General features: G+C 47.2%; 1 pseudogene; it reads left to right on the plus strand.

Annotated features, from left to right (window-relative positions):
- The first annotated feature begins 22,062 nt into the window (after window positions 1-22,062).
- Window positions 22,063-22,856, plus strand: LOC123168203 (macrophage migration inhibitory factor homolog; annotated as a pseudogene).
- The last annotated feature ends 1,379 nt before the right edge of the window (window positions 22,857-24,235 follow it).

The raw sequence follows: 24,235 nt of genomic DNA on the forward strand, positions 1-24,235 counted from the left end.
TCAATGTGGGAGGAAAATATTGAGGATTTAGTTCGGCGAAAGTTCCTGAACTCTATGGTATTAATGAACCAAAAATTTTACTTCCGTCGTTGCCGACCAATGTGATCCTTTAAGATTGCTAGCTTTCGGCTTCACCCAATCTGAGGTACTAACTCGGATGACCAAGTAGTAACAATCATAGAGGTGCTCCCTTTACCGCCTAGCCGAACAATCGGGAACGTAGGGGTAAGCACAAGAGCTAGGCAACCCAGCTTGGCCAAAATCTTAAGTCAAATTGATGCATATGTATGGCTTTATAACGATGATTACGGAAGGCAGCCTTTTTATATTAAATACAAACGCCGATGATATGTTTATTTTGACTCCGTTGCGACCGTTTATCAGTTGAAAGTGGCCCATCGTCGGCTTCCGCCCCATTGTAGATGCTACGCAGGGTGTTTTTGCAATAACAAAACAACCCTTAGCTGACGTCTCGGTGCCCGAAGGCGGTTGTGTTAGCGGAAATGAGGCAATCAGATATGCGGGCTTTATAACTTTCACTTAGTCATAGGAGCTTTAAACTGGGGAAGCTAGCTACGAGCCCCCGGTTAGTGTTCGGCGACAGCCGAGGTCAAGCCGTAAACACTTCGGCCGATGTTATGAATGGCCCATCATTTAACATAGTAATCGTATCGCTGACCAGTTTACGCTTATTGTGACAGTCAGTTTTCGGCTTTCTCCACTGAGGTGCTTAACCATGCGAGCTGGAAGCACAATCGCAGTAGTTCTCCCTTTGCACACCTAGCCGAACAAAGCGGAACATAGGAGGCAAGCAAAGGAGCTGGGCAACCCAACTATTGACCGAAGACACAATTCGAAACCGATGCATACATAGCAATATCCGAGAATGTTTTCGCTAAATCTCTAAAGGTGTCTGGCGTTGTACTGCGAGACTTATGCGGGAAACACACAAATAGTTTAAAGTGCCATAGGCTTGGAAAACCCAACAATTTAGTAAAACCTTGACGTCTGAATTAGATCAAGTGTTCGGTGCCAATCCGAAAATTGGTCAAAAAAGGGGTGCTTCTGTCGTGCATTAATATGACACATCCGATCTCAAGACTTCAAGCGGGTCGGCCCACGGCTGTAACCTCCTATCCCGAAGGCAGAGTACTGCTCATTAGGCCAGTTTAGCGTACTAAACTCGAACGGCTTTGAGAGAGAGACTGGGCTCCCCGGCTATTGACCACACACTCGCGTCGAAAAAAGGAGTGATAGAAAAAGATTTTGCAATGACCAAGAAGAAAACATTTATTATAAAACGGCTCATACTAATTTAAGAGCCCCCGAGTGACTTGGGCAAAATAATTTTATGTATAATGATTGTATGTACGGAAGTACTTATATCATATCTGCGTTCACCCGAACTATAAACGCTTCTTAACCGACCGTCGGCTTCTCCCTCTTCGGTCAAGGACCGAAAAGTGTTATGTACTCCACCTGTTGAGAATATCGACGGTGTTTCCGATAACCAAGCAATCAGGCCATAAGGCTGTAACAGATAAAGCGCGCTCAGGGAACTTATGCTATATTACTAACGAAGTGTAAGAAGCATCTTTGAAGAAAATAGTACCTCCACCGATACCTTTCTTTGGTTGCTCATTATTACTATGAGACTTGTGCAATAGATTTTTTGTACTCATGAATTCCGTTGTGTGCCGACCATAATTGAAAACAATAAGAGCGCTAGCTTTCGGCTTCACCCAGTCTGAGGTCCGAGCTCGGATGACCCGATCGTGACAATTGCAGAGGTGCTCCCTTTACTCCCTAGCCAATAATCGAGAACGTAGGGGTAAACACAGGAGCAAGGCAACCCAGCTTGCAGAACACTTAAGTCAACATGGTGCATATTGTGGCGTAATACACAAACAAGGAACGAAGCCATACAAGTATAATCATATGCAAGAGGAAAGGCTTCATAAAGGAAGCCCCCAAGCAAACGGGGTATTTGAATTTGTGTGTCACAAAAAAAGTTTTGACAAGGAAGTTTCACAAACAACTTTTTGCCAAAAAAAAGTATAATGCTTGGTCGAACCGAACAAAATTTAAAATTGAAAATTCTGAGCAAAAAAGCGACTTAGCTGGTTAATGTGCTCGGTGTCGATGCACGGCCCGAGCATGCGGTGGGACAAGGTCCCAGCCCCCAAGCCGGTCCCGAGGTGGTGGAGCGAAGAGCTCGGCACTCCGAAGTGGCGACATAGCACGGCCAATGCAGGCCCGCAGTGTGACGCCAAAGTCCCCAACGTGGGTTAATGAAGTGATGACGAAGCCCTTGGTCCAGCCGAGGTGACGTGGTATGTCGGTACGCAGAGGTGACAGCGCTGCCCAATCCGGATCCTTTATCTGTGCATAGAAAATAGTGCAAGCCGGAGATAATAGGAATAATAATAAATTTTAAAAAAAATGTTGCATAATTAATAATTTATGCAAAGTGAGTAATAAAAGACATATGGCTTGTGTGCCGAACACTCGATGAGGTAGAGCTCTCTCAACGATGCCGAAGTCCCCGAGGCAACCGAACACGTCGGTATGGCAACGCGACCAACAAGGTGATCACGCGAGCCGATTTACGCCGATTGGGACGACGGCGTCGGCTTGCCGAAGAGACTACATGACGTAGTCAAAGTCCATTACCGAACCACCATGTGACCGTCGTTAATCCGGCCACCATTTGATAGACATGCGTACAGATGATGGAACAAACCAGAGTAATAATTCCTTGGGAACAATAAACCCAAACAAGCAAAACTTATTAGGAGAAATAGCACCTGGTTTGTTTGTTGTAGCAATCCGAAGAAAGGTGACTCCCAAAATTGGGACTCGATCCGCACACCCCTTGCCTTATGGGCGATAAAGTGACGGCATGGCGATGCTGGCAAAGGTTGGCTTGCCGAGACAACGCCCTCGGTCCAGCTAACGTGACGAAGCTGGTCGGCTGGTGACGCCAAAGTCACCAGAGTATGTTGATGAGGAAATAGCCAAGTCCCCGGTTCAGCCAAGGTGACGGAGCAGGTCGGTGAGGAGACATTGCAGCTGCCTTGTCAGCCGAGGTGTTGAAGCAGGTCGGCTTGATGGACATCGGCTTGAAGAAGCAACGGTGTGGCCATGTTGACATAGGTCGTGACTTGTGACGCGGTCAATGCCGGCTTGATGAAGTGACCATGCGACGATGCCAGTGTGCCCGCTCCATGTAATCCGTGGGGCAGCGATGTTGGTGATGATTTATCCTTCGCGATGCCGAACTCTTGTTCGGCTTGCCGATATGATGATCGAAGAAGTTGAGCTCGGCTCAACAAAGCGGCGATGTGTCTAGCGCAGGTCGGCAGCCATGGAGCAATATTGCCGGACTGGTTTGACACCAGCGTGATGGTGAAGATTACCTCGGAGGAGGCTTAAAATTTTATGGGTACGTGTTTAAAAACAACACACAATACCCTAGAAAAAATTTCCTTCAAAAGGGTTGTCCAATATTCCGTTCATGAAGAAACATGAACTCGGTCCGGATTCGTATTCGTATTTGCGCAGAAAACAGATCCAAAAATTGGTCCACTCATCGGAAGGTTCCCGGAGTTTGAACCGTCGGATCGAGCTGAAATTTTGAGGCGTGGTAGATATGGGAATTCCGCAGCAGATGAACGGTTCGATCTTCCAAAGGACCTCCGAGCTGGGCTCTGGAGACCACGCCCTAAACTCGTCCAGATACCCGTCGAGATTTGACAGGGCTCCGGTATATCGTAGATTGCCAGAGATTCCTCCATCGGAACTCGACGAAATTTGGCATGGTTGTTGTACACTTAATTCCGCACAATTCCACCGAAGGAGTCGCCAAAGCGATGCTCGAGGAGGTGGTGGTGGCAGCGGATACAAGTTTGCGGTTCGGAAAAACAGCACGGTCGCCCGAGGGCAATGTTGACGTTGAGCCCCCGAGCTCCATGGATGATTCTTCCATGATCATGATAGAGATCGGAGTTGATGTTGACGAAGGCCCTCGTCCGAACATGATGATTGGAGGTAGGGTACAGTCCTTGGTTAAGCCAGGTGACCAGTCGAGCCGGCGACAAAAGATGCCGACATCGACCATAAAGCTCGGCTCTGATGCGTAGATCGCGTCGGAGACGGTCCGAATTCCCATCGCCCCCTGGCGACCGCCAGCAGGCTCTCAATGAAAGCACCAATGTCGGTTCAATATCCGGCGTATCTCGTAGTAGGGGTCCAAAGATAGGCGTCTTGGAGCGATGGTAACATGGACACGGGGTTTTACCCAGCTTCGGGCTCTCTTGATGAGATAATACCCTACATGCTGCTTTTGATTGTATTCATATGGGTGTAGTACAGAGTATATGTATCTACCACGAGATTGTAGTAATGAATATGAGATTGTCTATTGACTAGCCTAGCCTCGGTTTATATATGCACCGTAGGCCTAGGGTTTAGAGGAGTCCTTGTCTTGGGCGCCAAGTCTTGTAGAATCCTCCTTGTATGCGGCATGGGCTGTCCGAACTGGCCCAATAGTGAACCGCCATGGGGGTCCTCGGCCCGATCCAGCTGGTCGGGAGACGACGTGGTGAGTACCCCCTAGTCCAGGACACCTTCAGTCGGGGCTCGGGCGCGCGGCGGAGAAGGCGTCAAGGTCGGGGTCGGGGGCGGCATCGAGGTCGGGGGCGGTGTCGAGGTCGGGGTCGGGGGTGGCGTCGAGGGTGTGGGGAGAGCGATGGGAGAGCGCGCGGCGGCCGACGGGCGACGGCGACGGTGACAGCGAAGGAGTTGGATTTGGGGGAAGTGGCCGTGGGGAAGAACGAACCGCGCGGTTAAGTCAGAAGTAGCAGTAGCGCGTTCCAGGAAGCGTGCTACTGCTAAGCTAGCTACAGCGCATTCCTCTATACGCGCTACTGCTACTACTTTCTCTTTTTTTTCCTTTTTCATTTATTTTGCTTTATATTTTATTTTTTTCCTTACACCTTTTTCTATTTCTTTCATTTTCATTTACTTTTCTATTTTCTTTCCATTTAATTTTATTTCCTTTAGCAGTAGCGCCTTTCAGCGTAAACGCGCTGCTACAAAGCAAGTAGCGGCAGCGTGGTTTGACGTAGATCGCTACTACTATGTGTAGCCTATCGGCTAAGCCGTGGGAATTTTAGTAGTAGCGCTTTTATCTTCAGGCGCGCTACTGCTACAACTGTATCTGTAGCGCCGTTTACATCAGCGCGCTACTGCTACTTAGCACCAGCGTGCTTTTTTAACACGCGCTACTGCTAAAGTTCTATGTATAAAGTTTTCCCTAGTAGTGTTTCCTTCTCTCCTCCCTCTCCTTCCCCCTTCTCCTAGTTGGAATAGGAAAGGGGGGCCGAATCCTACTTGGAGTAGGATTGCCGCCCTTGGCACGCCTACTCCCCTTGGCCGGCCTCCTCCTCCCTCCCCCCTTTATATACGTGGGAGGGGGGCACCCCAAAGTCAGACCAAAGTTTCTCTTAGCCGTGTGCGGTGCCCCCCTCCATAGAAACACACCTCGGTCATATCGTTGCAGTGCTTAGGCGAAGCCCTGTGCCGGTAACTTCATCATCACCGTCATCACGCCGTCGTGCTGACGAAACTCTACCTCAACCTCAGCTGGATCAAGAGTACGAGGGACGTCACCAAGCTTAACGTGTGCAGATCGCGGAGATGCCGTGTGTTCGGTACTTGATCGGTTGGATCGCGAAGATGTTCGACTACATCAACTGCGTTACTTAATGCTTTCGCTTTCGGTCTACGAGGGTACGTGGACACACTCTCCCCGCTCGTTGCTATACTTCTCCTAGATAGATCTTGCGTGATTGTAGGCAAATTTTTTGAAATACTACGTTCCCCAACACCTGGGTATTTGATACTGGTTCCGTTGCTCATATTTGTAACACGAAACAGGGACCACGGATTAAATGAAGATTGGCTAAGGACGAGGTGACGATGCACGTCGGGAACGGTTCCAAGGTCGATGTGATCGCCGTCGGCACACTACCTCTACATCTACTTTCGGGATTAGTTTTGGACCTGAATAATTGTTATTTGGTGCTAGCATTGAGCATGAACACTATATCTGGATCTTGTTTAATGCGAGACGGTTATTCATTTAAATCAGAGAATAATGGTTGTTCTATTTATATGAGTAATATCTTTTATGGTCATGCACCCTTGAAGAGTAGACTCTTTTTATTGAATCTTGATCGTGGTGATACACATATTCATAATATTGATGCCAAAAGATGCAAAGTTGATAATGATAGTGCAACATATTTGTGGCACTGCCGTTTAGGTCATATTGGTGTAAAGCGCATGAAGAAACTCCATGCGGATGGACTTTTTGAATCACTTGGTTATGAATCATTTGATGCTTGCGAACCATGCCTCATGGGCAAGATGACTAAAACTCCGTTCTCCAGAACAATGGAGCGAGTCACTGACTTATTGGAAATAATACATACCGATGTATGCGGTCCGATGAGTGTTGAGGCTCACGACGGGTATCGTTATTTTCTAACCTTCACAGATGATTTGAGAAGATATGGGTGTATCTACTTAATGAAACACAAGTCTGAAACATTTGAAAAGTTCAAATAATTTCATAGTGAAGTGGAGAATCATCGTAACAAGAAAATAAAGTTTCTACCATCTGATCGCGGAGGCGAATATTTGAGTTACAAGTTTACCCTTCATTTAAAACAATGTGGCATAGTTTCACAACTCACGCCACCTGGAACACCACAGCGTAATGGTGTGTCCGAACGTCATAACCGTACTTTATTAGATATGGTGCAATCTATGATGTCTCTTACCGATTTACCACTATCATTTTGGGGTTATGCATTAGAGATAGCTGCATTCACTTTAAATAGGGCACCGTCTAAATCTGTTGAGACGACACCGTATGAACTGTGGTTTGGCAAGAAACCTAAGCTGCCGTTTCTTAAAGTTTGGGGTTGCGATGCTTATGTGGAAAAGCTTCAGCCTAATAAGCTCGAACCCAAATCGGAGAAGTGCATCTTCATAGGATACCCAAAAGAAATTGTTGGGCACACCTTCTATCACAGATCCGAAGGCAAGATCTTCGTTGCTAAGAATGGATCCTTTCTAGAGAAGGAGTTTCTCTCGAAAGAAGTGAGTGGGAGGAAAGTAGAACTTGATGAGGTAATTGTACCTTCTCTCGAATTGGAAAGTAGTTCGTCATAGAAAACCATTCCTGTGATGCCTACACCAACTAGAGAGGAAGCTAATGATAATGATCATGAAACTTCAGATCAAGTTACTACTGAACCTCGTAGGTCAACCAGAGCACGATCCGCACCAGAGTGGTACGGTGGTCTTGTCCTGGAAGTCATGTTACTAGAGCAAGACGAACCTATGGACTATGAGGAAGCGATGATGAGCCCAGATTCTGCAAAATGGCTTGAGGCCATGAAATCTGAGATGGAATCCATGTATGAGAACAAAGTATGGACTTTGGTTGACTTTCCCGATGATCGGCAAGCCATAGAGAATAAATGGATCTTCAAGAAGAAGACTGACGCTGATGGTAATGTTACTGTCTACAAAGCTTGACTTATCGCGAAAGGTTTTCGACAAGTTTAAGGAGTTGACTACGATGAGACCTTCTCACTCGCAGCGATGCTTAAGTCTGTCCGAATCATGTCAGCAATTACCGCATTTTATGATTACGAAATCTGGCAAATGGACGTCAAAACTGCATTCCTTAATGGATTTCTTAAAGAAGAGTTGTATAAGATGCAACCAGAAGGTTTTGTTGATCCTAAAGGTGCTAACAAAGTATGCAAGCTCCAGCGATCCATTTATGGACTGGTGCAAGCATCTCGGAGTTAGAATATACGCTTTGATGAGGTGATCAAAGCATATGGTTTTATACAGACTTTCGGAGAAGCCTGTATTTACAAGAAAGTGAGAGGGATCTCTGTAGCATTTCTAATATTATATGTCGATGACATATTGTTGATTAGAAATGATATAGAATTTCTGGATAGCATAAAAGGATACTTGAAGAAAAGTTTTTCAATGAAAGACCTCGGTGAAGCTGCTTATATATTGGGCATCAAGATCTATAGAGATAGATCAAGGCGCTTAATTGGACTTTCACAAAGCACATACCTTGATAAAGTTTTGAAGAAGTTCAAAATGGATCGGTCAAAGAAAGGGTTCTTGCCTATGTTACAAGGTGTGGAATTGAGTCAAACTCAATGCCCGACCACTGGAGAAGATAGAGAGAAAATGAAAGTCATTCCCTATGCCTCAGCCATAGGTTCTATCATGTATGCTATGTTGTGTACCAGACCTGATGTGTGCCTTGCTATAAGTCTAGCAGGGAGGTACCAAAGTAATCCAGGAGTGGATCACTGGACAGCGGTCAAGAACATCCTATAGTACCTGAAAAGGACTAAGGATATGTTTCTCTTTTATGGAGGTGACAAAGAGCTCGTCGTAAATGTTACGTCGATGCTAGCTTTGACACTGATCCGGATAACTCTAAGTCACAAAGCGGATACATATTTATATTGAATGGTGGAGCCGTCAGTTGGTGCAGTTCCAAGCAAAACGTCGTGGTGGGATCTACGTGTGAAGCGGAGTATATAGCTGCTTCAGAAGTAGTGAATGAAGGAGTCTGGATGAAGGTGTTCATATCCAATCTAGGTATAATACATAGTGCATCGGGTCCAATGAAAATCTTTTGTGACAATACTGGAGCAATTGCCTTGGCGAAGGAATCCAGATTTCACAAAAGAACCAAACAAATCAAGAGATGCTTCAACTCCACCCGTGATCAAGTCAAGGAGGGAGACATAGAGATTTGCAAAATACATACGGATCTGAATGTTGCAGATGTTGGGGATCATAGCAGAAATTTAAAATTTTCTACGCATCACCAAGATCAATCTATGGAGTCATCTAGCAACGAGAGAGAGGAGTGCATCTACATACCCTTGTAGATCGCGAGCGGAAGCGTTCAAGTGAACGGGGTTGATGGAGTCATAATCGTCGTGATCCAAATCACCGATGACCGAGCGCCGAACGGACGGCACCTCCGCGTTCAACACACGTACGGTTGGGGAAGACGTCTCCTCCTTCTTGATCCAGCAAGGGGGAAGGAGAGGTTGATGGAGATCTAGCAGCACGACGGCGTGGTGGTGGAAGTAGCGGGGATCTCGGCAGGGCTTCGCCAAGCTCAGCAAGAGGGAGAGGTGTCACGGGAGGGAGAGGGAGGCGCCAGGGGCTGTGGTGCGGCTGCCCTCCCTCCCCTCCAATATATATAGGGGCCCTGGTGGGCGCCAGCCCCTGGTTGATCCAATCTCCAGGGGGCGGCGGCCAAGGGGGCGGCTTGCCCCCCAAGCCAAGTGGGGCGCCCCCACCCCTAGGGTTTCCAACCCTAGGCGCAGGGGGGAGGCCCAAAGGGGGGCGCACCAGCCCACCAGGGGCTGGTTCCCCTCCTACTTCAGCCCATGGGGCCCTCCGGGATAGGTGGCCCCACCCGGTGGACCCCCGGGACCCTTCCGGTGGTCCCGGTACAATACCGGTGACCCCCGAAACTTTCCCGGTGGCCGAAACTGGACTTCCTATATATAATTCTTCACCTCCAGACCATTCCGGAACTCCTCCTGATGTCCGGGATCTCATCCGGGACTCCGAACAACTTTCAGATTTCCGCATACTAATATCTCTACAACCCTAGCGTCACCGAACCTTAAGTGTGTAGACCCTACGGGTTCGGGAGACATGCAGACATGACCGAGACGACTCTCCGGTCAATAACCAACAGCAGGATCTGGATACCCATGTTGGCTCCCACATGTTCCACGATGATCTCATCGGATGAACCATGATGTCGAGGATTCAATCAATCCCGTATACAATTCCCTTTGTCAATCGGTACGTTACTTGCCCGAGATTCGATCGTCGGTATCCCAATACCTCGTTCAATCTCGTTACCGGCAAGTCACTTTACTCGTACCGTAATGCATGATCCCGTGACCAACCACTTGGTCACTTTGAGCTCATTATGATGATGCATTACCGAGTGGGCCCAGAGATACCTCTCTGTCATACGGAGTGACAAATCCCAGTCTCGATCCGTGTCAACCCAACAGACACTTTCAGAGATACCTGTAGTGTACCTTTATAGTCACCCAGTTACGTTGTGACGTTTGGTACACCCAAAGCACTCCTACGGCATCCGGGAGTTACACGACCTCATGGTCTAAGGAAATGATACTTGACATTGGAAAAGCTCTAGCAAACGAACTACACGATCTTTGTGCTATGCTTAGGATTGGGTCTTGTCCATCACATCATTCTCCTAATGATGTGATCCCATTATCAATGACATCCAATGTCCATAGTCAGGAAACCATGACTATCTGTTGATCAACGAGCTAGTCAACTAGAGGCTCACTAGGGACATGTTGTGGTCTATGTATTCACACATGTATTACGATTTTCGAATAACAAAATTATACCATGAACAATAGACAATTATCATGAACAAAGAAATATAATAATAACCATTTTATTATTGCCTCTAGGGCATATTTCCAACAGTCTCCCACTTGCACTAGAGTCAATAATCTAGTTACATTGTGATGAATCGAACACCCATAGAGTTCTGGTGTTGATCATGTTTTGCTCTAGGGAGAGGTTTAGTCAACGGATCTGCTGCATTCAGGTCCGTATGTACTTTACAAATATCTATGTCTCCATTTTGAACATTTTCACGAATGGAGTTGAAGCAACGCTTGATATGCCTGGTCTTCCTGTGAAACCTGGGCTCCTTGGAAAGGGCAATAGCTCCAGTGTTGTCACAGAAGAGAGTCATCGGGCCCGACGCATTGGGAATCACCCCTAGGTCAGTAATGAACTCCTTTATCCAGATTGCTTCTTGTGCTGCCTCTGAGGCCGCCATGTACTCCGCTTCACATGTAGATCCCGCCACGACGCTTTGCTTGCAACTGCACCAGCTTACTGCCCCACCATTCAAAATGTACACGTATCCGGTTTGTGACTTAGAGTCATCCAGATCTGTGTCGAAGCTAGCGTCGACGTAACCCTTTACGACGAGCTCTTCGTCACCTCCATATACGAGAAACATATCCTTAGTCCTTTTCAGGTACTTCAGGATATTCTTGACCGTTGTCCAGTGTTCCATGCCGGGATTACTTTGGTACCTTCCTACCAAACTTACGGCAAGGTTTACATCAGGTCTGGTACACAGCATGGCATACATAATAGACCCTATGGCCGAGGCATAGGGGACGACACTCATCTTTTCTCTATCTTCTGCCGTGGTCGGGCATTGAGCCGTGCTCAATTGCACACCTTGCAATACAGGCAAGAACCCCTTCTTGGACTGGTCCATATTGAACTTCTTCAATATCTTGTCAAGGTACGTACTTTGTGAAAGACCAATAAGGCGTCTCGATCTATCTCTATAGATCTTGATGCCTAATATATAAGCAGCTTCTCCAAGGTCCTTCATTGAAAAACACTTATTCAAATAGGCCTTTATACTTTCCAAGAATTCTATATCATTTCCCATCAACAGTATGTCATCCACATATAATATGAGAAATGCTACAGAGCTCCCACTCACTTTCTTGTAAACACAGGCTTCTCCATAAGTCTGTGTAAACCCAAACGCTTTGATCATCTCATCAAATCGAATGTTCCAACTCCGAGATGCTTGCACCAGCCCATAGATGGACTGCTGGAGCTTGCATACCTTGTTAGCATTCTTAGGATCGACAAAACCTTCCGGCTGCATCATATACAATTCTTCCTTAAGAAGCCGTTAAGGAATGCCGTTTTGACGTCCATTTGCCATATCTCATAATCATAGAATGCGGCAATTGCTAACATGATTCGGACGGACTTCAGCTTCGCTACGGGTGAGAAAGTCTCATCGTAGTCAACCCCTTGAACTTGTCGATAACCCTTAGCGACAAGTCGAGCCTTATAGATGGTCACATTACCATCCGCGTCTGTCTTCTTCTTAAAGATCCATTTATTTTCTATGGCTCGCCGATCATCGGGCAAGTCAGTCAAAGTCCATACTTCGTTTTCATACATGGATCCTATCTCGGATTTCATGGCTTCTAGCCATTTGTCGGAATCTGGGCCCGCCATTGCTTCTTCATAGTTCGAAGGTTCTCCGTTGTCTAACAACATGATTTCCAAGACAGGGTTGCCGTACCACTCTGGCGCGGAACGTGTCCTCGTGGACCTACGAAGTTCAGTAGGAGCTTGATCTGAAGTACCTTGATCATCATCATCATTAACTTCCTCTCTAGTCGGTGCATGCACCACATGAACATTTTCCTGAGCTGCGCTACTTTCCGGTTCAAGAGGTAGTACTTCATCAAGTTCCACTTTCCTCCCACTTATTTCTTTCGAGAGAAACTATTTCTCCGGAAAGGGCCCGTTCTTGGCAACAAAGATCTTGCCTTCGGATCTGAGGTAGAAGGTATACCCAATGGTTTCCTTAGGGTATCCTATGAAGACGCATTTCTCCGACTTGGGTTCGAGCTTTTCAGGTTGAAGTTTCTTGACATAAGCATCGCATCCCCAAACTTTTAGAAACGACAACTTAGGTTTCTTCCCAAACCATAATTCATACGGTGTCGTCTCAACGGATTTAGACGGTGCCCTATTTAAAGTGAATGTGGCAGTCTCTAAAGCATAGCCCCAAAATGAGAGCGGTAGATCAGTAAGAGACATCATAGATCACACCATATCCAATAGAGTGCGATTACGACGTTCGGACACACCATTACGCTGAGGTGTTCCAGGCGGCGTGAGTTGTGAAACAATTCCACATTTCCTTAAGTGTGTGCCAAATTCGTGACTCAAATATTCCCCTCCACAATCTGATCGTAAGAACTTTATTTTCCTGTCATGTTAATTCTCAACCTCACTCTGAAATTCCTTGAACTTTTCAAAGGTCTCAGACTTGTGTTTCATTAGGTAGACATACCCATATCTACTCAAGTCATCAGTGAGAGTGAGAACATAACGATAGCCACCGCGAGCCTCAACACTCATTGGACCGCACACATCAGTATGTATGATTTCCAATAAGTTGGTTGCTCGCTCCATTGTTCCGGAGAACGGAGTCTTGGTCATTTTGCCCATGAGGCATGGTTCGCATGTGTCAAATGATTCATAATCGAGAGACTCTAAAAGTCCATCAGCATGGAGCTTCTTCATGCGCTTGACACCAATGTGACCAAGGCGGCAGTGCCACAAGTATGTGGGACTATCGTTATCAACTTTACTTCTTTTGGTATTCACACTATGAATATGTGTAACATCACGCTCGAGATTCATTAAGAATAAACCATTAACCAGCGGGGCATGACCATAAAACATATCTCTCATATAAATAGAACAACCATTATTCTCGGATTTAAATGAGTAGCCATCTCGCATTAAACGAGATCCAGATACAATGTTCATGCTCAAAGCTGGCACTAAATAACAATTATTGAGGTTTAAAACTAATCCCGTAGGTAAATGTAGAGGTAGCGTGCCGACGGCGATCACATCGACCTTGGAACCATTCCCGACGCGCATCGTCACCTCGTCCTTCGCCAGTCTCCGCTTATTCCGCAGCTCCTGTTTTGAGTTACAAATATGAGCAACCGCACCGGTATCAAATACCCAGGAGCTACTACGAGTACTGGTAAGGTACACATCAATTACATGTATATCACATATACCTTTGGTGTTGCCGGCCTTCTTGTCCGCTAAGTATTTGGGGCAGTTCCGCTTCCAGTGACCACTTCCCTTGCAATAAAAGCACTCAGTCTCAGGCTTGGGTCCATTCTTTGGCTTCTTCCCGGCAACTGGCTTACCGGGCGCGGCAACTCCCTTGCCGTCCTTCTTGAAGTTCTTCTTACCCTTGCCTTTCTTGAACTTAGTGGTTTTATTCACCATCAACACTTGATGTTCCTTTTTGATCTCCACCTCTGCTGATTTCAGCATTGAATATACCTCAGGAATGGTCTTTTCCATCCCCTGCATATTGAAGTTCATCACAAAGCTCTTGTAGCTCGGTGGAAGCGACTGAAGGATTCTGTCAATGACCGCGTCATCCGGGAGATTAACTCCCAGCTGAGTCAAGCGGTTGTGCAACCCAGACATTTTGAGTATGTGCTCACTGACAGAACTATTTTCCTCCATCTTACAACTGAAGAACTTGTCGGAGACTTCATATCTCTCGACCCGGGCATGAGCTTGGAAAACCATTTTCAGCTCTTCGAACATCTCATATGCTCCGTGTTGCTCAAAACGCTTTTGGAGCCCCGGTTCTAAGCTGTAAAGCATGCCGCACTGAACGAGGGAGTAATCATCAGCACGTGACTGCCAAGCGTTCATAACGTCTTGGTTCTCTGGGATTGGTGCATCACCTAGCGGTGCTTCTAGGACATAATCTTTCTTGGCAGCTATGAGGATGATCCTCAGGTTCCGGACCCAGTCCGTATAGTTGCTGCCATCATCTTTCAGCTTGGTTTTCTCTAGGAACGCGTTGAAGTTGAGGGCAACGTGGGCCATTTGATCTACAAGACATATTGTAAAGATTTTAGACTAAGTTCATGATAATTAAGTTCATCTAATCAAATTATTCAATGAACTCCCACTCAGATAGACATCCCTCTAGTCATCTAAGTGAAACATGATCCGAGTCAACTAGGCCGTGTCCGATCATCACGTGAGACGGACTAGTCAACATCGGTGAACATCTTCATGTTGATCGTATCTTCTATACGACTCATGCTCGACCTTTCGGTCTTCCGTGTTCCGAGGCCATGTCTGTACATGCTAGGCTCGTCAAGTCAACCTAAGTGTATTGCGTGTGTAAATCTGGCTTACACCCGTTGTATTCGAACGTTAGAATCTATCACACCCGATCAACATGTGGTGCTTCGAAACAACGAACCTTCGCAACGGTGCACAGTTAGGGGGAACACTTTCTTGAAATTATTATAAGGGATCATCTTATTTACTACCGTCGTATTAAGCAAATAAGAAGTAAAACATGATAAACATCACATGCAATCAAATAGTGACATGATATGGCCAATATCATTTTGCTCCTTTTGATCTCCATCTTCGGGGCGCCATGATCATCTTCGTCACCGGCATGACACCATGATCTCCATCATCATGATCTCCATCATCGTGTCTTCATGAAGTTGTCACGCCAACGATTACTTCTACTTCTACGGCTAACGTGTTTAGCAATAAAGTAAAGTAATTTACATGGCGTTATTCAATGACACGCAGGTCATACAAAAAATAAAGACAACTCCTATGGCTCCTGCCGGTTGTCATCCTCATCGACATGCAAGTCGTGATTCCTATTACAAGAACATGATCAATCTCATACATCACATATATCATTCATCACATCTTCTGGCCATATCACATCACAAGGCATATGCTGCAAAAACAAGTTAGACGTCCTCTAATTGTTGTTGCATGTATTTACGTGGCTTCTATAGGTTTCTAGCAAGAACGTTTCTTACCTACGTAAAACCACAACGTGATATGCCAATTACTATTTACCCTTCATAAGGACCCTTTTCATCGAATCCGATCCGACTAAAGTGGGAGAGACAGACACCCGCTAGCCACCTTATGCAACTAGTGCATGTCAGTCGGTGGAACCTGTCTCACGTAAGCGTACGTGTAAGGTCGGTCCGGGCCGCTTCATCCCACGATGCCGCCGAATCAAGATAAGACTAGTAGTGGCAAGTAAATTGACATGATCTACGCCCACAACCATCTTGTGTTCTACTCGTGCATAGTAACTACGCATAGACCTAGCTCATGATGCCACTGTTGGGGATCGTTGCAGAAATTTAAAATTTTCTACGCATCACCAAGATCAATCTATGGAGTCATCTAGCAACGAGAGAGAGGAGTGCATCTACATACCCTTGTAGATCGCGAGCGGAAGCGTTCAAGTGAACGGGGTTGATGGAGTCGTACTCGTCGTGATCCAAATCACCGATGACCGAGCGCCGAACGGACGGCACCTCCGCGTTCAACACACGTATGGTTGGGGAAGACGTCTCCTCCTTCTTGATCCAGCAAGGGGGAAGGAGAGGTTGATGGAGATCCAGCAGCACGACGGCGTGGTGGTGGAAGTAGCGGGGATCTCGGCAGGGCTTCGCCAAGCTCAGCGAGAGGGAGAGGTGTCACGGGAGGGAGAGGGAGGCGCCAGGGGCTGTGGTGGTTGCCCTCCCTCCCCTCCACTATATATAGGGGCCCTGGGGGGCGCCGGCCCCTGGGAGATCCAATCTCCAGGGGGGCGGCGGCCAAGGGGGTGGCTTGCCCCCCAAGCCAAGTGGGGCGCCCCCACCCCTAGGGTTTCCAACCCTAGGCGCAGGGGAGGCCCAAGGGGGGCGCACCAGCCCACTAGGGGCTGGTTCCCCTCCCACTTCAGCCCATGGGGCCCTCCGGGATAGGTGGCCCCACCCGGTGGACCCCCGGGACCCTTCCGGTGGTCCCGGTACAATACCGGTGACCCCCGAAACTTTCCCGGTGGCCGAAACTGGACTTCCCATATATAATTCTTCACCTCCGGACCATTCCGGAACTCCTCGTGACGTCCGGGATCTCATCCGGGACTCCGAACAACTTTCGGATTTCCGCATACTAATATCTCTACAACCCTAGCGTTACCGAACCTTAAGTGTGTAGACCCTACGGGTTCGGGAGACATGCAGACATGACCGAGACGACTCTCCGGTCAATAACCAACAGCGGGATCTGGATACCCATGTTGGCTCACACATGTTCCACGATGATCTCATCGGATGAACCATGATGTCGAGGATTCAATCAATCCTGTATACAATTCCCTTTGTCAATCGGTACGTTACTTGCCCGAGATTCGATCGTCGGTATCCCAATACCTCGTTCAATCTCGTTACCGGCCGTAATGCATAATCCCGTGACCAACCACTTGGTCACTTTGAGCTCATTATGATGATGCATTACCGGGTGGGCCTAGAGATACCTCTCCGTCATACGGAGTGACAAATCCCAGTCTCGATCCGTGTCAACCCAACAGACACTTTCAGAGATACTTGTAGTGTACCTTTATAGTCACCCAGTTACGTTGTGACGTTTGGTACACCCAAAGCACTCCTACGGCATCCGGGAGTTACACGACCTCATGGTCTATGGAAATGATACTTGACATTGGAAAAGCTCTAGCAAACGAACTACACGATCTTTGTGCTATGCTTAGGATTGGGTCTTGTCCATCACATCATTCTCCTAATGATGTGATCCCGTTAGCAATGACATCCAATGTCCATAGTCAGGAAACCATGACTATCTGTTGATCAACGAGCTAGTCAACTAGAGGCTCACTAGGGACATGTTGTGGTCTATGTATTCACACATGTATTACGATTTTCGGATAACACAATTATAGCATGAACAATAGACAATTATCATGAACAAAGAAATATAATAATAACCATTTTATTATTGCCTCTAGGGCATATTTCCAACAGCAGACCCATTTACTAAGCCTCTTCCACGAGCAAAACATGATCAGCACCAAGACTCCATGGGTGTTAGAATCATTACATTGTAATCTAGATTATTGACCCTAGTGCAAGTGGGAGACTGAAGGAAATATGCCCTAGAGGCAATAATAAAGTTGTTATTTACATTTCCTTATATCGTGATAAATGTTTTTTATTCATGCTAGAATTGTATTAACCGGAAACTTGATACATGTGTGGATACATAGACAAAACACAGTGTCCCTAGTAAGCCTCTACTAGACTAGCTCGTTAATCAAAGATGGTTAAGTTTCCTAACCATAGACATGTGTTGTCATTTGATGAACGGGATCACATCATTAGGAGAATGATGTGATGGACAAGACCCATCCATTAGCTTAGCATAATGATCGTTAAGTTTTATTGATATTGCTTTCTTCATGACTTGTACATATTCCTTTGACTATGAGATTATGCAACTCTCGGATACCGGAGGAATACCTTGTGTGCTATCAAACGTCACAATGTAACTGGGTGATTATAAAGAAGCTCTACAGGTATCTCCGAAGGTGTTTGTTGGGTTGGCATAGATCGAGATTAGGATTTGTCACTCCGAGTATCGGAGAGGTATCTCTAGGCCCTCTTGGTAATGCACATCATAATAAGCCTTGCAAGCAATGTGACTAATGAGTTAGTTACGGGATGATGTATTACGCAACGAGTAAAGAGACTTGTCGGTAATGAGATTGAACTAGGTATGAATATACCGACGATCAAATCTCGGGCAAGTAACATACCGATGACAAAGGGAATAACGTATGTGTGGGAACCAATATGAGCATCCAGGTTTCTCTATTGGTTATTGACCGGAGAGGTGTCTCGGTCATGTCTACATAGTTCTCAAACCCGTAGGGCCCGCACGCTTAATGTTCGATGACGATTTTTATTATATGAGTTATGTGATTTTGGTGACCGAATGTTGTTCGGAGTCCCGGATGAGATCACGGACATGACGAGGAGTCATCGGGTACATATCGGAGTACTGGGGGGGTTACCGGAAGCCCTCGGGGGAAGATATGGGCCATATGGGCCATAGGAGGGGAGCACACCAGTCCACAAGGGGTGGCGCCCCCCTTATGGTAGGAGGCCGAATAGGAGAAGGAGATGGGGGTTCGGCTCCCCTTTCCTTCCTCCTTCCCTCTTCCCTCTTTTCCCCCTCCGGAAAAAGGAAAGGGGGCAGGCCGAATTGGACGAGGGGCCGAAGTACGATTCCTCCTACTTGGGCGCGCCCTAGGCTGCCTCTCCCCCTCCCTCCTTTATATAAGTGGGGAGGGGGCGCCTAGAAGACACACCAACCATTGTTAGCCGTGTGCGGCGCCCCCCTCCATAGTTTACGCCTCCGGTCATATCACGTAGTGCTTAGGCGAAGCCCTGCACGGACCACTTCAGCATCACCGTCACCACGCCGTCGTGCTGACGGAACTCTCCCTCGACACTTTGCTGGATCAAGGGTTCGAGGGATGTCATCGAGCTGAACGTGTGCAGAACTCGGAGGTGTCGTACGTTCAGTGCTCGATCGGTCGGAACGAGAAGAAGTTCGACTACGTCAACCGCGTTGTCAAATGCTTCCGCTTTCAGTCTACGAGGGTACGTGGACACATTCTCCCCCTCTCGTTGTTATGCTTCTCCTAGATAGATCTTGCGTGAGCGTAGGATTTTTTTTGAAATTGCATGCTACGTTTCCCAACAGTTGGTCTCCACTCTATAGGCAGTGGGGCAGCGTTGGGTGGCAGTGGTGATTGCATCATGTGTGGCCAACCGATGATGGTGTTGTACCTGTCAGACTCAGCCCATAGTGATGCTTAGCCTACAGTGGTGGTATGCTCTACTCCTTGCGTGACGACAATGGTCTTGAGGAATGCGGTGGCAGTTGGATGACGCGAACGTCGCACATAGTGGTGGACGGCGGGCGATCGAGTTCTGATGAGGCTTCCCTACCAGGTTCGCTACCTGAATGCTCGAGGTTGTGTCTGGAACCGTCGCCAAAGGACTTTGGTGAAGATGGGTCGAGGCTGCTGGATGGACTATGGGTTATGGCCGCTCTGGTGGCTTTATGTTTGCAGTTTGAGTCCAAACATTGCTGAAGAGTTGAGGATACAAGATTTCCCCTTCAGTGGGTTCTTGGTGGCATTGGTGACCTTGTTGATCCTGACGGACGTGCTCTGATCTGCTGCACACACACGTGGTACGTCCTGTATGTTCAGTCGGGAAGGCATTCCGTCGAGCAGGCCCACACATGGTATGAAGTAGTTATCTTTCATGGTGAAAACCCAAGCTCTAGCCTCCAGGGATGGATATGACAATGGTGGTGCTCTCGTGTTGTTCCCTTCTTGCAATCATGGTCGTTGAAGCACTTTTCTCACAGTCCAGAGTTCTGTCATCGGTGGTGGTTGATGTTGATGCTTGCGACTGCATGCTTGAGTTCACTTCAAAATGAAATTTGGATGTCACTTTCAACTACTTTTTCTCTATGTTGCATATTTTTATGCAACATTATGAATCAATAAAATTTGTCTATTATGGGAAAATAATAATGAAACTGACCTCCTAAATTCCTTTTCCTCTCCAATTACTGTTATCTATCCAATTTCTGTCACTATCACTGATTTCCTCCACCAAACACAATGTCACGGAAAAATGTGGCTCCTGAGTCCTGACCAGCGAACGGAAATGCAACTCTTGACCAGCGAGTGAGCCGACTCACCGAGCCGGAAAGAAGCTCGGTTCCGAGCCGGGCTCGGGCCGCCTGGGCCCGCGCCAAATCCGCCTTTGCCTCGCTATCGCCGCACGTAATCAATCCCTCCCTGTTCCTCGGAATTTCCTATTCGCCGCTCTCTGCGGCAAGAAGTCGCAGGTTCACACAGGCGGTCGATCCGATAGGTCGTATTGGGCCGGCCTGTTTAAGCGCTTTCAGCGTTCCCGGTTTTGGGAACCTTCTAGAGGTTCCCAGCCGGTTTTTTACGGTTTTGAGAACCTTCTAGAAGGTTCCTGAACAGGATTTCTTAGTTTTTTGTTTATCTTTTCTTTTTCTTTTTTCTGTTTCTTTTTTCCTTTTCTCTCCTTGTTTCCTTTTTCTGTTTATTTTATTTACTTACTTCTTTTTGTTTCTTTTTTCTCCGATTTTCTTTTCTTTTCTTTTTTCCTTTTTCTTTCTCAGATTTCTTTTTCTTTTTCAAAAAATGTTCACATTTTACAAAAAAAAATCATTTTTACGAAAAATGTTCCTGTTTTCAAATTTTATTCATAACTTGCAAAATTTGTTCGCTTTGTTTAAAAAACTGTTCATAATTTCATGAAATGTTCCATTTTCAAATATTTGTTCAAAAATTCAAAAAATATTCGTGGTTTCAATTTTTTCCAAAATTTCATAATTTGTTCGCAACTTCAAAAAAGTTTCATGTTTTTCAAAAACATTTTCTGCAGTTTCAAATTTTCTGTTTGCATAGGCAAAATATGTTCTTGTCTATGAAAATGTTCAGAAATTCAAAATATGTACGCACTTTTTCAAAATATAGACATTTTTCTGAATTTTTGAACAAATTTCAGGTTCGAGGACATTTTTTTTGGAATGTTTCAAAAATTGTTCACGTTTCAAAAATTGTTTGCAATTTTCAAAAAATGATCGTTTTTCATATTTTGTTTTGGTACGGTTTTCTTTAAAAAAATCACATCTTTAAAAAATTGTTCATCATTCTAAAAAATTGTTCCCGTTTTAAAAAAAAATCACAAATTAAAAAATGCTCCTCTTTTTGAAAAGTGTTCACAAATTCAAAAACTGTTCGCATTTTGTCAAAACTTGTTCATGACTGTGAATTTTTGTTCAGAATTTAACAAAATGTTCATATTTTTCAGGATTTGTTCACAAATTCAAAATATGTTCCTGTTTTTAGTTTTTTTCAACAATTCAAAATATTGTTCACATTTTTCAAAAAACTTGTCTGTTTTTATCAAAACTGATCGTAATTTTAAAAAATGTTCCTTTTTTCGATATTTGTCCACAACTTCAAAATTGTTCCTTTTTAAAATTTGATTACATATTAAAAAATAAAACTCGTGTGTGTTCGTAAAAAAGTTCTTACATTGAAAAATATATTCAGAAATTACAAGAAAAGATCGAAAAAAGAAAAAATAACCGGATCTGGTGATGTGACTAGTTCTATAGTGTTCGCATTGCCATATCACCATAAGCATCAATCAGGCGTAGTGGTCAGGTACCTCGCTCTACAAGTGCGCGGTCGTGAGATTGATTCCTCCCTGAAACTTTGCGTTTTTCTTTCATTTTTACACCGCTCGCTGCCTGTGTGGGCCGGCCCAGCCGGGGAGCGCCCTGTGCGAAGCCCCGACTGGTTGCCGCAGTAAGCGGCACATAGGTGCTCCCCTGTTTCCTCCCCGCTCGTCTCAGCTAGCACGCGTGCCTTGTTCCCCTGTCCACAGATTCCACACCCCCGCCATAGTACGCGATGCCGCAGCTGAGCCTGAGCACCAACGTGCCGGTGGACGCCGTCGCCGCCGCCGACATACTCAGGGACTGCTCCAGGGCATTCGCCAGGATCATCGGCAAGCCAGAATCCGTAGCCCCCACCAACTAAACCCCTCCCTCCCCGGCGCGCGCTCCGTCTGCTCGACAGAATGCCTTCCCGAGTCAGACTGCGTTGCTGACCCGCTGCCCTTTGTGGCGCAGTACGTGACGGTGTCGATCGACGGGTCGGTGCCGACGTCGTTCGCGGGGAGCGAGGAGCCCGCGGCGTAGGGGGAGATCATGTCCATCGGGGGCCTCGGCCCGGGCGTCAACGGCAAGCTCAGCGCCGCCCTCGCCGACATCCTCGAGGCCAAGCTCTCCGTCAGCGCCAGCAGGTTCTACGTCAAGTTCGACGATGTCCAGGCACACACACACATTGATCCATTGGGAGTAAATCTGTACTGTAGTTGACAACAAGAAATGTACCGTGTTTTTGTGTTGTGATGATGATGTGCCTCGTTTTGCGCTGCAGGGGTACAATGTGGGCTTCAACGGAACCACGTTCTAAGACAAATCCATCAGAAGAAAGATGTTGGCGACAGTAGTGAACCAGTACCATACCATGCCCCACTGTGTATCATCTGCATCTTGGATTTTCGTCAGTTAATATTTCTCACATATCTGAACTACTACTGGTACTGTGATTTTAAGTCAACACAATGCAAGTTCTGCTTTTGTTTGCTTATTTGTTCAGTTACATAGAAACACAAAGTGAAAATAATCCAACCACTCCAGTTTTTCTTTTTAGAAAAGGAGGATGACCCCCGGCCTCTGCATCTGGGCAATGCATGCGGCCACTTTATTAATTATTCTCACAAGACCTTACAAAGTTATACAACAGTAAGACTAAAGCCACCGTCTAGGCAACATCTGCCGCTACTCCTATCTAGTTGATGTAGGGATGCTGATAGTCTGGGCCTAATACCAAACAGACCTCGCAGCCAAACCTAACATCTATGACCTGAGGTCCCAACCAGGACGCCTGCCGGGTATGGGGCACCCACCAGTCCGGCGCACTCTTCAACCCGGACGCCTGCCGGGTATGAGGCCGCCGCAGCCACCTGCCACCAACCCATCTTCAGAGTTGTACTGTTGCATCTACCGTGCCAGGTCTCTCTGCCATCGACGCCACCACGACACCAGACAGCGTCGTCCTCCTGCGCTAGTCCATCCTCGCACATCGGACAACGAATCTGCACTGCGCCAGGCCATCGAGATCCGTCGCCATCAATGTGTAGGATGAAGCACCGCTCCACCTAAGATGTGGTCCACTGGTCCCTTGAGCCCATGCACACCTCCAAGAGCGACGCCCCCAAGGGGGGAACGACATAAGAATGCCGCCGTCTTCCGATCAACTGATCTAGGGTTTCCCCCGGAGGTAGCAGACAGTGACCTTGAAACTCTCCTCGGCGATGCCTTCAAGAAGGGAATGTCGCAAAATAGCGCCGCCACCGCTGGCTTTGGCAGTAAGCCAAAAGCAAGTTTTCACCCGGATCTGTTCGAAGGACCTCCATCAAGCATCTCGTGCACGGATCGCCGCCATCTCTGCCGGGGACTGGACGATGGATCCAGGCCGCCGCCGCCTGACCGGCCACGGCACCACCGCGGTGCCTAAGCCGGCGCCGTCAGGCCCACCATGCCCGCCTGTAGACGCCCTCCAGATCTGCTGGCCCGCGGACGAGGCCCGCGATCTGGGCCGCTGCCACAGGTGCTCCTCGGCCGCGGGAAGAACGCGCCTGCGCTGTCGTTGCCGTCACACTCGCCGCCGGGCGCCCGCTGCTCCTTGCCGCCGGTGCACCGTCGATCCATGAGCCGCCGCCGCTGACAGGAGATCGCCATCACCGCGCGAGGGAGAGGGCCCCGCCGCCGCCGTCATTGGCCAGGCAACGCCGGCCTGGCCTCGGGCGGCGGCAGGAGGAGGGAGAGAGGAGCGGAGGCCTAGGGCCGGCGCGGTAGATCGCCCTCCGTGTCGCCAGGGGCTGGCGACGCGGGGGTTTCGTTGGACCTGGACTCCAGTTGAGGGCTTGAGAGTTCAGAATTCTTCGGATGAGTTCTTTCCCAG

Source organism: Triticum aestivum, chromosome 7D (genome assembly GCF_018294505.1).
Source record: "Triticum aestivum cultivar Chinese Spring chromosome 7D, IWGSC CS RefSeq v2.1, whole genome shotgun sequence".
In the NCBI taxonomy this organism is placed as follows: domain Eukaryota; kingdom Viridiplantae; phylum Streptophyta; class Magnoliopsida; order Poales; family Poaceae; genus Triticum; species Triticum aestivum.